This window comes from Hyla sarda, chromosome 2 (assembly GCF_029499605.1).
Source record: "Hyla sarda isolate aHylSar1 chromosome 2, aHylSar1.hap1, whole genome shotgun sequence".
NCBI classification, from domain to species: Eukaryota; Metazoa; Chordata; class Amphibia; order Anura; family Hylidae; genus Hyla; species Hyla sarda.
The window spans coordinates 80,690,712-80,703,939 of NC_079190.1; the positions used below are offsets into that span (position 1 = coordinate 80,690,712).

Below are 13,228 nucleotides of genomic sequence, written 5' to 3' on the forward strand. Positions count from 1 at the left end.
TACCTGGACATAGAGATGACCCTACAACTTGATGTGAACTTTGCTGTACCCACTCCTGGGGCAATATGTAAGCTTGATAAATCCTGCAGATTTATTGACTTTTATGAAATTTCTAAATATTAATTTCAAAACATTTCTTGGCTGATTGTAAATTAAGGTTTTAATGGCCAATCCAGTTTTGTACATAGACTTTATTCAAAATGTTCCCTTTTCTTTTTACCACTGTACCATCCTTAAAGGGTTACTCCACTGGAAAACTTTTTTTTTTAAATCAACTGGGGCCAGAAAGTTAAACAGATTTGTAAATGACTTTTATTAAAAAATCTTAACCCTTCCAATACTTATCAGCTGTTGTATGTTCCAGAGAAAGTTCTTTTCTTTTTGAATTTCCTTTCTGTCTGACCACAGTGCTCCCTGCTGACACCTCTTTTTAGGAACTGTCTAGAGCAGAAACAAATCCCCATAGCAAACCTATCCTGCTCCGGACAGTTCCTGATATGGACAGAGGTGTCAGCAGAGAGCACTGAGGTTAGACAGTAAGGAAATTCAAAAAGAAAAGAACTTCCTGTGGAGCATACAGCAGCTGATAAGTACTGGAACAATTAAGATTTTTAAATACAAGTAATTTACAAATCTGTTTAACTTTCTGGCACCAGTTGATTAAAAAAAAAAATAATTCCAGGGGAGTACCCCTTTAACCTCTGAAGAGGGAATTTATCTTGAAAAGCTGTGGAAGTACATGCATCATTTTACATTATAGGGGATTACATCTTTTTATATTTGTATATTTTTATATTTTTGCAACAGATGATTTTCCAAGATGAAATAAATATTTTCTTTTTGAGAGTGCCACCGAATATTTTCATATAGAAAGTTACGGCATAATTTTTTAAATAAATTAATAAATACAAAAGTAATCACATTATGGAGGGCCACACCCTCAGTATCAAGGACACAGAAAACAACAATTTGCAAGTCTTCAAAAGACAATAACAAAAATCCAGAAGGAACACGGAATAAGAGCACCAACATCCAGTTGGATCATTTATGAAAAGTGTCCTGAATTCTGGAATGTTCTAAAACTCCATCCAAGAAGACCATGTCATCTGAATTGTATTCTAGAAATCTGCAAAAATATCAGGGAGGTTCCATTCTTTTCCAGTATAGAGGAATACACAATTTGTCTGCAATGACCATGAAGTTCGGAATGGATTTCCCTTAGACCTTTAAAAATCCCATCAACTCAATAAAGCAAGGAGACAAGAAGGTGCATTTACAGCAACTTAGGGCCATATTAGAGGAACTGATGCTGGCAGATCAGTACTCATTTATATAGCCTATTACAAAGTTAAAGCATTGTGCATCCTCATAACAAAAATATTGGCACTCAAAGCCCAATGTATTCAGACTCAGGTTAAGTACTAATAGCGAGAAACATTTTTTTTTTTTTAAATCAGTATTGAAATTTTACAAATAAATAAGAGTCTATCACTATTAGTTCTTATCCTCAGTCCGAATTCATTTGATTTTGAGTGTCAATATTTTTGTTTTCTACTAGTGTATCTGACACTGTGGATGTAGGGCTACTTTCACACTGCCGTTGTTCCCTGTCGAGAATGGCCGTCAAAGTCTCTTTTTTTTCCCCCTGACTTTAATGGCCGTTCTCATAATGGGCAGCAATGGCAAACAACGGGTCCCGGCGACTCCCATTTACTATTATGGGGGCCACCGGGCGCCGTAATGATTAGCAGGAGAAAAAGACGAGAAACAATACTGGACATATGTGAACCTAGCCGAAGTGAGCCTCTCCTACGTATCTTTATTTTTATTCTCTGCACCTGCCTGCCGCACAGTTAATATTATGTTTAAAAGTCCCGGGCAATCTACGCAGGCGGAAAATAATGCAATCAGGAGATGAACCAGAAGTCCCATATACTTGCAAGGCACTCCAGAGAAAGATAATTTACATGTGGATTAAATTTGATTGACATATTGTCAGTCTTTTGGAAGATATGATGGAACATACAAACAGATACACATACACATGTTGAGTTTCATATATATATATATATATATATATATATATATATATATATATATATATATATATACAAATATAGATAATACGCTTGATGTAAAGCAGTCATGTTATGGGAAGCAAATGTCTTTTTATACTGTGTGTTTCCTCAATACCTTCTAGCTTCTGCTGAGGATATATCCCCACAAATCTGAAAATACAACCCTTCCCCACTCTATATGCAATAAAGTAACTGACTATTGTTATGTGGATGAGATACTGGGGATTCTGTGGAGAGCACAAGCAGAAGCATCACCATCCAATTGCTGTGTAAGGGAAGGGTCACACACAACGCATATACATATATAGCATATTTCATGCTGCAAAAAATCCACTGCAATATGCTGCATATTCTTCTGCTAGCTGACACACAGGGCTTCCTGGCGGCAGCCCTGTGTGTGCAGTGAGTTTTGGATGCAGGCTGAACGCCAATGTAACTGTGATGCGCAGCCCCGCCACCAAATCTCACTGTGTATTTCCCACTGTGCAGCAGATTAAATACAGCGTGAAATACATTGTGTATATGTTGTGTGTGACTCTACTCTTAAAGGGGTAATCTGTCTCTAGACATCTCCCCAGACATCTGGTGCATGGAGCGAACTTCGTTCCATGCCGGATGACTGGCAATGCGGGGCGGAGGCTCGTGACATAGTGGTTACGCCCCAATCATGACGTCACGGCCACATCCCCTCAATGCAAGTCTATGGGAGGGGGCATGGCGGCCGTCACGCCCCCACCCATAGACTTGCATTGAGGGGGGCGTGACCATGACGTCATGAGCCTCCGGTGCTCTAAATGAATGCCGGGTGCAGCAGGGAGATCGCGGGGGTCCCCAGCAGCAGGACCCCCCGTGATCAGACATCTTAAGATGTCTTGGGATGGAGTACCCCTTTAAGAGTTTACTCCAAACAGAACTTCTATGTCACAAATGGACAGATTTCATGACACGTCCAAAAGAAGAAAGAGAAAAAATGTATTCTTGGATATTGTATAATCAAAGCAACATTTTAAAAACAACTTTTATTTTCCTGTTTCTCATTTGAAGCCAGGTTGCCTTTAAACAACAAATAAAATAAAAAAAAACATAAAGAAAAAAAAACAGAAGCAGAAAAACATTCTTTCCAGGGTAAAGAGTTAGTCCAGCTTGTACGGATTAGCACGTATGATTTAGACAAGGTATGTTTGTAAAGCTTGACACTGAATGATAAAAAAATAGCACACAAGGAAGTTTTCAGAGGATTTAGGAGATTTGTATTTATTTTCCTAGTCCCTGGTGAATGCATGTTTAACCTTTTAAAATTGCTGGCAGGACACTTTCGATACCTGGAGCTCAATATCTGCTGGCCCTTTGCATTTCTAAACATGACTAAGCAAGCGGATGAATTCTAATGCAGCAAAAACATGTATGCTCCGAATCTCAACTTACATTGTGCTTATAATACAGCTAATACTGACCATAGACAAGAAATTTTTCACACTGAAAAAAAACCCTAAAACATTCCAATATATTCATTACAGCAAAACATAATGTACACGCTAAGCATTTAACTATAATTCAGATAGGAAGAAATAAATTAACCATTTAAAAATCAATGAGAACAATAACCAATAAAGAAAAATCCAACTTATAAATACAAAACCAATCATAAATGAAAATCTTTTAGCTACAGCAAACCCTAAATATATAAAGAACTTACCATGGACATGCACATTTCTGTGCCATCCTCTTGGGTAAATGATTTTAAAGAAGTATCATGAACAAAACTTATCCCCTATCCACAGGGATAGTCTGAGTGCTGTGGCCCCCCCCACCCAATCTCCTATATGGAGACCCGGCTCTCCTCCACAGCGAAAACAAGAAAATGAAGTATTTCTCACAGAAAAGGATTGCAGTAACACATGCTTTGCTATATACATGTTTATTCCCTTAGTGTGTTTTGGAGCTAAAGAAAAAAGGGAGGAAAAAAACAAACAAATTGGACATAATGTCCCACCAAACTCCAAAAATGTGCTGGACAAAAACTATTGGCACCCTTTCAAAATTGTGGAAAAATAAGATTGTTTCAAGCATGTGATGCTCCTTTAAACTCACCTGGGGCAAGTAACAGGTGCGGGCAATATAAAAATCACACCTGAAAGCAGATGAAAAGGAGAGAAGTTCACTTAGTCTTTGCATTGTGTGTCTGTGTGTGCCAAACTAAGCATGGGCAACAGAAAGAGGAGAAGAGACCTATCTGAGGACTTGAGAACCAAAATTGTGGAAAAATATCAACAATCTGAAGGTTACACGTCCATCTCCAGAGATCTAGATTTGCCTTTGTCCACAGTGCACAACATTATCAAGAAGTTTGCAACCCATGTCACGTATGGGATGGGAAGGAGTGCACACTAATCTCGCCCGCTTCCCTATCCCTGCCTACTTATGTACCTGCCCTAAATGACAGATCCGGAACCATAAAGACAGTCCCTTCCTGTATATGTGAGGGGTATAATAGTCAAAATAATAAACTACAATGACACTGACTAGGTACGAGAACAGTGGGATAACAGGCACACTAACAAAATGTGACTACACACTAACACAATAGTCCAGAGTCAACTGACTGCGTCAAAGCCAGGAGAAGTCAAAGTACCAAGTCGCTAATACCAGAGAGAAGTCGAGATGAAAGCCAAAAGTCAAAGATGACGGGTTATACAGGAGAAACAGGGAATACACGCTAGCTACTGGAGCAAAAAGACTCTTTCACAGGCGCTGACTGAGAGCCAACTGCCAGGTTAAATAGGCAACTCACAGGTGCTCTCATCAAGCGGTCAGCTGACCAGCTAGACAGCTAGGTGTAACCCGGCAACAAAACAAACAAAGAAAATGTCAGAACCTTTCAACCCTATAGGTTCTGATAGTTATCCCCCCCCCCCCTTTTAAAAGGGGCCACTGGACCCTTAAATTTGGGTTTAGGTTTGTCCGGATGAGCATTGTGGAACCTTTTTTTTTTATCAAAGTGGAAGCATGAATAGAAGAGGCTGGAACCCACAATCTCTCCTCCGGACCATAACCTTTCCAATGAAACAAATACTGGACAGAATTCTGTACCTTTCGACTGTCCAGTATTTTGGAGACCTCATACTCCAGTTCTCCAGAGGTAAAACCAGTACTGGAGACTGAGTAGGAACATAACTTTTTTTTTAACAAAGAAGAAGGTAATTTAAATCTGTAACAAACTGGATTAATAACTTAAATTACCTCATAAGGTCCAATAAACCTAGATGCCAATTTTTTGATGGAACCTTAAGATGAAGATTTTTAGTAGACAACCTCACTTTATCACCAACTTTAAATTTTATGCCACAAGTACGTCTTGTTGGCAGATCTTTTTTGTAGTTCTTGGGCATTTCTCAGGTTCTTCTGAACCTGGGCCCAAACTGTGCACAGTTTACTAATGGTAGTCTCAACTTCAGGGTTATCACTATCAGTATTAGTACAGGAAGAAAACTGCAGATTAAACCCATAAATGGTAACATTCCAGTAGAAGAATTTTCTTGGTTATTCAAGTCAAACTCAGCAAGAGACAGAAAAGATACCCATTCATCCTATCTATCTGCTACATAACATCTTAGGTACTGTTCCACATTTTGATTCAACCTTTCAGTTTGACCATTAGAATGGGGATGAAAAGTGGATGAAAAAGACAACTCAACACCCAACTGCTTACAAAAAGCTTGCCAAAATTTAGAAACAAATTGTACTCCTCGATCAGATACAATGTTTTCTGGAACCCCATCATATCTAACAACATGTCTTAAAAATAAGTCAGCAAGAATTTTGGCCGAAGGGAGATCTTTCAAAGGAATGAGATGACACTGTTTACTATACCTATCCACCACCACCCATAGAACAGTTTTTCCCTCAGATGGAGGCAGATCAGTCAAATAAATCCATAGAAATATCAGTCCAGGGACTATTAGGAATGGACAATGGACACAACTCCCATGCAGGACGTGTCCGATGAGTCTTTGCCCCTTCACTGCCCCTTCAAGAAAATTTCTCCATTCCTCAAAAGCCCACTTGATTGCCAAAAGTTCTCGGTTTCCTACATCATAGTTTTGTTGAGGTGTGCAAAATTTACGAGAAAAGAAGGCACAAGGACGTAACTTAGTCAAAGAAGCAGTTCCCTGTGACAAACCTGCTCCAACACCAACTTCAGAAGCATCTACTTCAACAATAAAGGGCTTGGTCCGATCTGGTTGAACTAATATTGGAGCAGTAATGGAGCATCCCTTAAGATGTTCAAAAGCGGCTTCCGCCTTCTCAGACCAGTTAACCAGATCTGCCCCTTTACGAGTCAGAATAGTCAATGGTTTTGCAACAATAGAAAAATTCTTTATACATTTTTTATAGTAGTTTGCAAAGCCCAAAAACCTCTGTAGTGCCTTTAAAGAAAAGGGACACACCCAGTCTGATACAGCCTTAAAGGGGTACTCCGGTGAAAAACTTTTATTTTTTTTTAAATCAACTGGTGCCAGAAAGTTAAACAGATTTGTAAATTACTTCTATTAAAAAATCTTAATCCTTCCTGCACTTAATAGCTGCTGAATACTACAGTGGAAATTATTTTCCGTTTGAAACACAGAGCTGTCTGCTGACATCATGAGCACAGTGCTCTCTGCTGACATCTCTGTCCATTTTAGGAACTGTCCAGAGTAGGAGAAAATCCCCATTGCAAACACATGCTGTTCTGGACAGTTTCCAAAATGGACAGAGATGTCAGCAGAGAGCGCTGTGCTTGTGATGTCAGCAGACAGCTCTGTGTTTCAAAAAGAAAATAATTTCCGCTGAAGTATTCAGCAGCTAATAAGTACAGGAAGGATTAAGATTTTTTAATAGAAGTAATTTACAAATCTGTTTAACTTTCTGGCACCAGTTGATTTAAAAAAAAAAAAAAAAGTTTTTCACCGGAGTACCCCTTAAACCTTCTCAAGATCCATTTCAAAATGTCCTGGAGTTAAGATGTACCCCAAAAATTGTACCTCTTTGACACCAAAAACACACTTCTCCTGTTTAACAAACAATTTGTTTTGGCGAAGTACCTGAAGAATAGAATGTACATGATCCACATCAGATGACCAATCTCGAGAGAAAATTAGAATATCATCTAGATAAACTACTGGAAATTTACCCAAAAATTTGCAAAAAATATCGTTGACCAAATTCTGAAAGACTGCAGATGCATTACTGAGACCAAAAGGCATTACCAGATACTCAAAATGACCCTCAGGGGTATTAAAAGCAGTCTTCCATTCATCACCCTCTTTTATTCTGATCAAATTATAAGCCCCTCGAAGGTCCAGTTTAGTGAACCAACATGCCCCCTGTAATTGATTAAACAAGTCTGGAATAAGAGGCAATGGATATTGATTTTTGACTGTGATCTTGTTCAGACCCCGATAATCAATACAAGGCCTAAGCCCTCCATCTTTCTTTGCTACAAAGAAGAACCTTGCTCCCATGGGAGAAACGGATGGACGAATATGACCCTTTTGTAAACTTGACTGAATGTAATCCTTAATAGCTTCCCTTTCAGGACTAGACAAATTATAAATTCGCCCCTTAGGATACTTGGCATCAGGTACAAGTTCAATAGCACAGTCATAATCTCGGTGTGGGGGCAAAGCAGAGGAGGCCTCCTCAGAAAAAACATCACAAAAATCAGAAATAAATTTGGGTAGATTACTTTGGACCACACCGAGAGTTGCAACAGATATAGTAATGCATTTATTTATACATTGAGACCCCCACTTGATGAGTTCCCCAGAGGAACAATCAAAAACAGGATGATGTTTCCTTAACCAAGGTAATCCCAAAATCACATTTACCGACAAATTTTCCAGAACATAAAATGTGATTTTTTCAAAATGCAGAGAACCCACCAGTAATCCCACCTCTGGAGTGGAAGAACTGACACAACCCCCTGAAAAATGTGTTAATCCCTGTATTTGCTCTACTTAAGCCATCATTGCTTCCATCTTAGCAAATGCAGGTATATTTGGGCCTGTGAAAATGTCACGTATGGGCTGGGAAGGAGTGCACACTAATCTCGCCTGCTCCCCTATCTACTTACTGCCCTAAATGACAGGTCCGTAACCACAAAGAGAGTGCCTTCCTTTATTTGTGAGGGGTGTAATAGTCAAAATAATAAACTACAATGACACTGACTAGGTCCGGGAACAGTGGGATAACAGACAGACTAACAAAATATGACTACACACTCACATAATAGTCCAGAGTCAATTAACCGCATCAAAGCCAGGAGAAGTCGAAGTACCAAGTCACTAATACCAGAGAGAAGTCGAGATGAAAGCCAAAAGTCAAAGATGACGGGTTATACAGAAGAAACAGGGAATACACGCTAGCTACTGGAGCAAAAAGACTCTTTCACAGGCGCTGACTGAGAGCCAACTGCCAGGTTAACTAAGCAACTCACAGGTGCTCTCATCAAGCGGTCAGCTGACCAGCTAGACAGCTAGGTTTAACCTGGCAACAAAACAAACAAAGAACCTGTCAGAACCTTTTAACCCTATAGGTTCTGACACCATGGCACTGTAGCTAATCTCCCTGGGCGTGGACGGAAGAGAAAAATTGATGAAAGGTGTCAACGCAGGATAGTCCGGATGGTGGATAAGCAGCTGCAAACAAGTTCCAAAGATATTCAAGCGGTCCTGCAGGCTCAGGGAGCATCAGTGTCAGTGCTAACTATCAGTCAAGGTTTAAATGAAATTACATGCTATGGCAGGAGACCCAGGAGGACCCCACTGCTGACACAGAGACATAAAAAAGCAAGACTACATTTTGCCAAAATTAACTTGATTAAGCCAAAATCCTTCTGGAAAAATGTCTTGTGGACAGATGAGACCAAGATAGAGTTTTTTGGTAAAGCACATCATTGTACTGTTTACCGAAAACGGAATGAGGCCTACAAAGAAAATAACACAGTACCTACAGTGAAATATGGTGGAGGTTCAATGATGTTTTGGGGTTGTTTTGCTGCCTCTGGCACTGGGTGCCTTCAATGTGTACAAGGCATCATGAAATCTGAGGATTACCAATGGATTTTGGGTGGCACTGTTCCAGCAGGACAATGACCCCAAACATACATCAAAAAGCACCAGAAATGGATGGCAACAAAGCACTGGAGAGTTCTGAAGTGGCCAACAATGAGTCCAGATCTAAATCCCATTGAACACCTGTGGAGAGATCTTAAAATTACTGTTGGGAAAAGGCGCCTTCCAATAAGAGACCTGGAGCAGTTTGCAAAGGAAGAGTGGTCCATCATTCCGGCTGAGAGGTGTAAGAAGCTTATTGATGGTAATAGGTCGCGACTGATGCAACCAAATATTAAGTTAAGGATGCCAATAATTTTGTCCAGCCCATTTTTGGAGTTAGGTGTGACATTATGCCCAATTAGCTTTTTTTCCTCCCTTTTTTTTACTTAGTTCCAATACACACAAAGGGAATAAACATGTGTATAGCAAAACATGTGTTACTGCAATCCTTTTCTTTGAGAAATACTTAATTTTCTTGAAAAATTTCAGGGGTGCCAACATTTACAGCCATGAGTGTATCTAGAGTTTTCTGTAGCACTAGGTACCAGTCCTGCATTTAGCACTAGGTAGTAGAGGTTCACTGCTTAGGGTAGCTTCTTGCAGAGGGTGGCAGTAGCTGTTTTTTTTTAACCACCCCCTCTCATGCCTCCCACTGGACATACAGTTTTAGGGTCTATTCACAGGTGCAGTATCCCATGCATATTTGTTGCGCAGGACTTAAAGCTGCAGATTTTCTGCTACAGAGTTCAGTGTAAACTAAATGACTGAGCACAGCTTTAGATCTGCAGCTTCAAATCCTGCACATCAAATATGCACAGGAGACTGTACATGTGAATGGACCCTTAACTGGTGCATTTTTAGGAGGAGAATGTTAGCGCCCAGTAGGTCAAAGCCTAAAACATCCCCCAAACCTTGGCAATGACTCCTAGTCCAAGACAGGGGAGAGAGAGAGGGATATAGATAGTTTAATATGCTGCTTCATTAATATGAAACAATATAGTCTTTATTAGCAAAACTTGTATAAAATGTATAAAATCCTCTCAAAAGAAAAGAAAGAAAGGTACCAGCACAAACTGTGGAAAATACAACGAAAAACATGCATTGCGGTAGTTAAGCATGGAAGTGACCTTGTACATGGCATACAATTCCATCTTGCTTTTCCTTAGGTTTTTTGGAGTTTCTTCATTTTATTTTATGGCTCTTATTTCCTGGCTTATAGTATTAGTGGTGCTGTGTCCTGTAGCCATTGCTTTTGCCATCTAGGTTGTGTTTTAGGCATTCTTTCATGCTGTGGTTCATTTTTCCACCTTTGCATCAGCCATTGCTGATTGGGTCATTTTCATGTGTATTCTCCACAATGTGTGCTGGTGCCTGTCTTTCTTTACTTTTTCTTTTTTTTTTGTAAACTCTGTTTGTTAGATTTTTTTTAATTTTATAAGAACAGCAATAAAAGTAAGTTTTACTACAATGCAGAGGTGTAATAGACGTGAGTAGCGCAGTACCCACACAGTCAAGAAAGTAAAACACACAATAAATATGTCATAATAGCAAAGTAGTAAATTACTTTGATATCAACCTCTTCACTAGCATCAAATACTGGCATAAATAGGACAGAGCATCCAACCACCCATGCACACCGACGACACAAGACCAATAAGCTGACACACAAACAAGCAGACAAGCAGAACAAAATAAAATAATATGTGGTGTCCCAGTACAGCACTCGGTCCTGTCTAGGGTTGCCACCTTTCCCTCAGAAAAATACCGGTCGTGGGTGTGGCTATGTGGGGGTGGAGCTAAAAAAAAGGGCGGGACCGATTGCACAGAGGACGAGGGATCAGGGGTTTAAGAAATGGCATGGGGATGGGGGGGTAAAGAAATGTCATGGGGGATGGGGGGGTAAAGAAATGGCATGGGGGGGGGTAAAGAAATGGCATGGGGGATGGGGGGGGGGGTAAAGAAATGGCATGGGGGATGGGGGGGGGGTAAAGAAATGGCATGGGGGATGGGGGGGGGGTAAAGAAATGGCATGGGGGATGGGGGGGTAAAGAAATGGCATGGGGGATGGGGGGGTAAAGAAATGGCATGGGGGGGGTAAAGAAATGGCATGGGGGATGGGGGGGGATAAAGAAATGGCATGGGGGATGGGGGTGGGGTAAAGAAATGGCATGGGGGTGGGGGGGGTAAAGAAATGGCATGGGGGATGGGGGGGTAAAGAAATGGCATGGGGGATGGGGGGGTAAAGAAATGGCATGGGGGATGGGGAGGGTAAAGAAATGGCATGGGGGATGAAGGGGGGTAAAGAAATGGCACAGGGCATGGGATGGATGCAATATATATGCACAAAAAAATTACATTTAGAGAATAAAACTTACAATTGTAAATAACATTTATTTAACAACAGGCAATACATTTAAGGGGATACCCAGCAAATATAAATATAATATAAATACATTTGACAACCTCACCAAATAGTACAAATGCAAACATTGTAACAGCTCCTCTGTATACACACTACCAACACCAAAAAATAGGATGAAAAAATCATCAAAACCAAATTGATACCGATAAAGCCCTCATATAGCTCTGTAGGTGGAAAACTGAAAATGTTGTACTGAATAAAACCACTAAACACAGACCAGTACACTATAAAGGATCTGTACACAATATAAGTGATTATATACAGGACCATATGGCAGTAGATATCAGCTGTACACAGGATGTCTATACCATATAAGTGATTACAGTTACATTTTGGGACTCACAATTACGTATTTTCTGATCAGCGGCGTCCTCTTTCCTTTTCTTCTCCGTCCGGATAAGACCGCCATGTGGATCTCTTAACATCTGCAGGAAAAACATGTCAGACTCTGCATATATTCAGTGCCCTCCCCTCCTCTACACAATCTTCCCATCTATAGGCCCACAAAGTGTAATAATGCCCTCCTTGGTGTCCTGCACAGTAAAAGGGAAGGTAGGTAGCCAGGTAACTAGGTAGGTAGATCAGGAAGCCAGATATGTAGGTAGGTGACAAGCCAGGTAGGTAGGGGGCTAGCTAGGTAGTTAGGCAGCCATGTATGAAGGCCAGGTACATAGTTAGATAGCCAGGTATGTAGGTAATTAGTTAGGCATCCAGGTATAAAGTTAGGTAGCCCCCCCCAATAGGTATAGGTAGTTACACCCCCCCCCGTTCCCTATAGGCAGAGTCACCCCCTTTTCCCCATAGGTATAGGCAGTTACCCCCCCCCCTTCTCTTCCCCATAGGTATAGGCAGTTACCCCCCCCCTCTTCCCCATAGGTATAGGCAGCTACCCCCCCCCCCCTCTTCACCCTAGGGATTGGCAGTTACCCCCCCCCCCTTCCCCATAGGTAGAGGCAGTTACCCCCCCCCTCTTCCCCATAGGTATAGGCAGTTACCCCCCCCCTCTTCCCCATAGGTATAGGCAGTTACCCCTCCTCTTCCCCATAGGTATAGGAAGTTACCCCCCCCTCTCTTCCAAATAGGTATAGGCAGTTACCCCCCCCTTTTCCCCATAGGTATAGGCAGTTACCCCCCCCCCTCTTCCCCATAGGTATAGGCAGTTACCCCCCCCCCTCTTCCCCATAGGTATAGGCAGTTACCCCCCCCCCCCTCTTCCCCATAGGTATAGGCAGTTACCCCCACCCCCCCCTCTTCCCCATAGGTATAGGCAGTTACCCCCCCTCTTCCCCATAGGTATAGGCAGTTACCCCCCCCCTCCCTTCTCTTCCTCATAGGTATAGGCAGTTACCCCCCCCCCCCCCTCTTCACCATAGATATAGGCAGTTACCCCCACCCCCTCTTCACCATAGGTATAGGCAGTTACCCCTCCTCTTCCCCATAGGTATTGGAAGTTACCCCCCCCCTCTTCCCCATAGGTATAGGCAGTTACCCCCCCCTCTTCCCCATAGGTATAGGCAGTTACCCCCCCCCCCCCTCTTCCCCATAAGTATAGGCAGTTACCCCCCCCCCCTCTTCCCCATAGGTATAGGCAGTTACCCCCCCCCCTCTTCCCCATAGGTATAGGCAGTTAC

General features: G+C 41.5%; 1 protein-coding gene across 8 annotated transcripts in view; it reads right to left on the reverse strand.

Annotated features, from left to right (window-relative positions):
- The window catches only part of WNT10B (Wnt family member 10B), an 83,519-nt gene that overhangs the window by 24,830 nt on the left and 45,461 nt on the right, over positions 1–13,228 (reverse strand). Inside the window, exons 1-2 of one of the 8 annotated variants that reach the window (XM_056562230.1) lie at positions 8,641–8,658; positions 8,346–8,404 (exon numbers count right to left, since the gene is read on the reverse strand). The exons of 4 other annotated variants lie outside the window; for them this stretch is intronic. The gene's annotated coding sequence lies outside the window, so the exon portion shown is untranslated. Of the gene's footprint in view, positions 1–3,774; positions 3,835–4,724; positions 4,826–8,345; positions 8,516–8,640; positions 8,659–13,228 lie in introns of those variants that run through there. 3 more of the 8 variants (XM_056562228.1, XM_056562234.1, XM_056562235.1) reach the window with 3 other exon arrangements.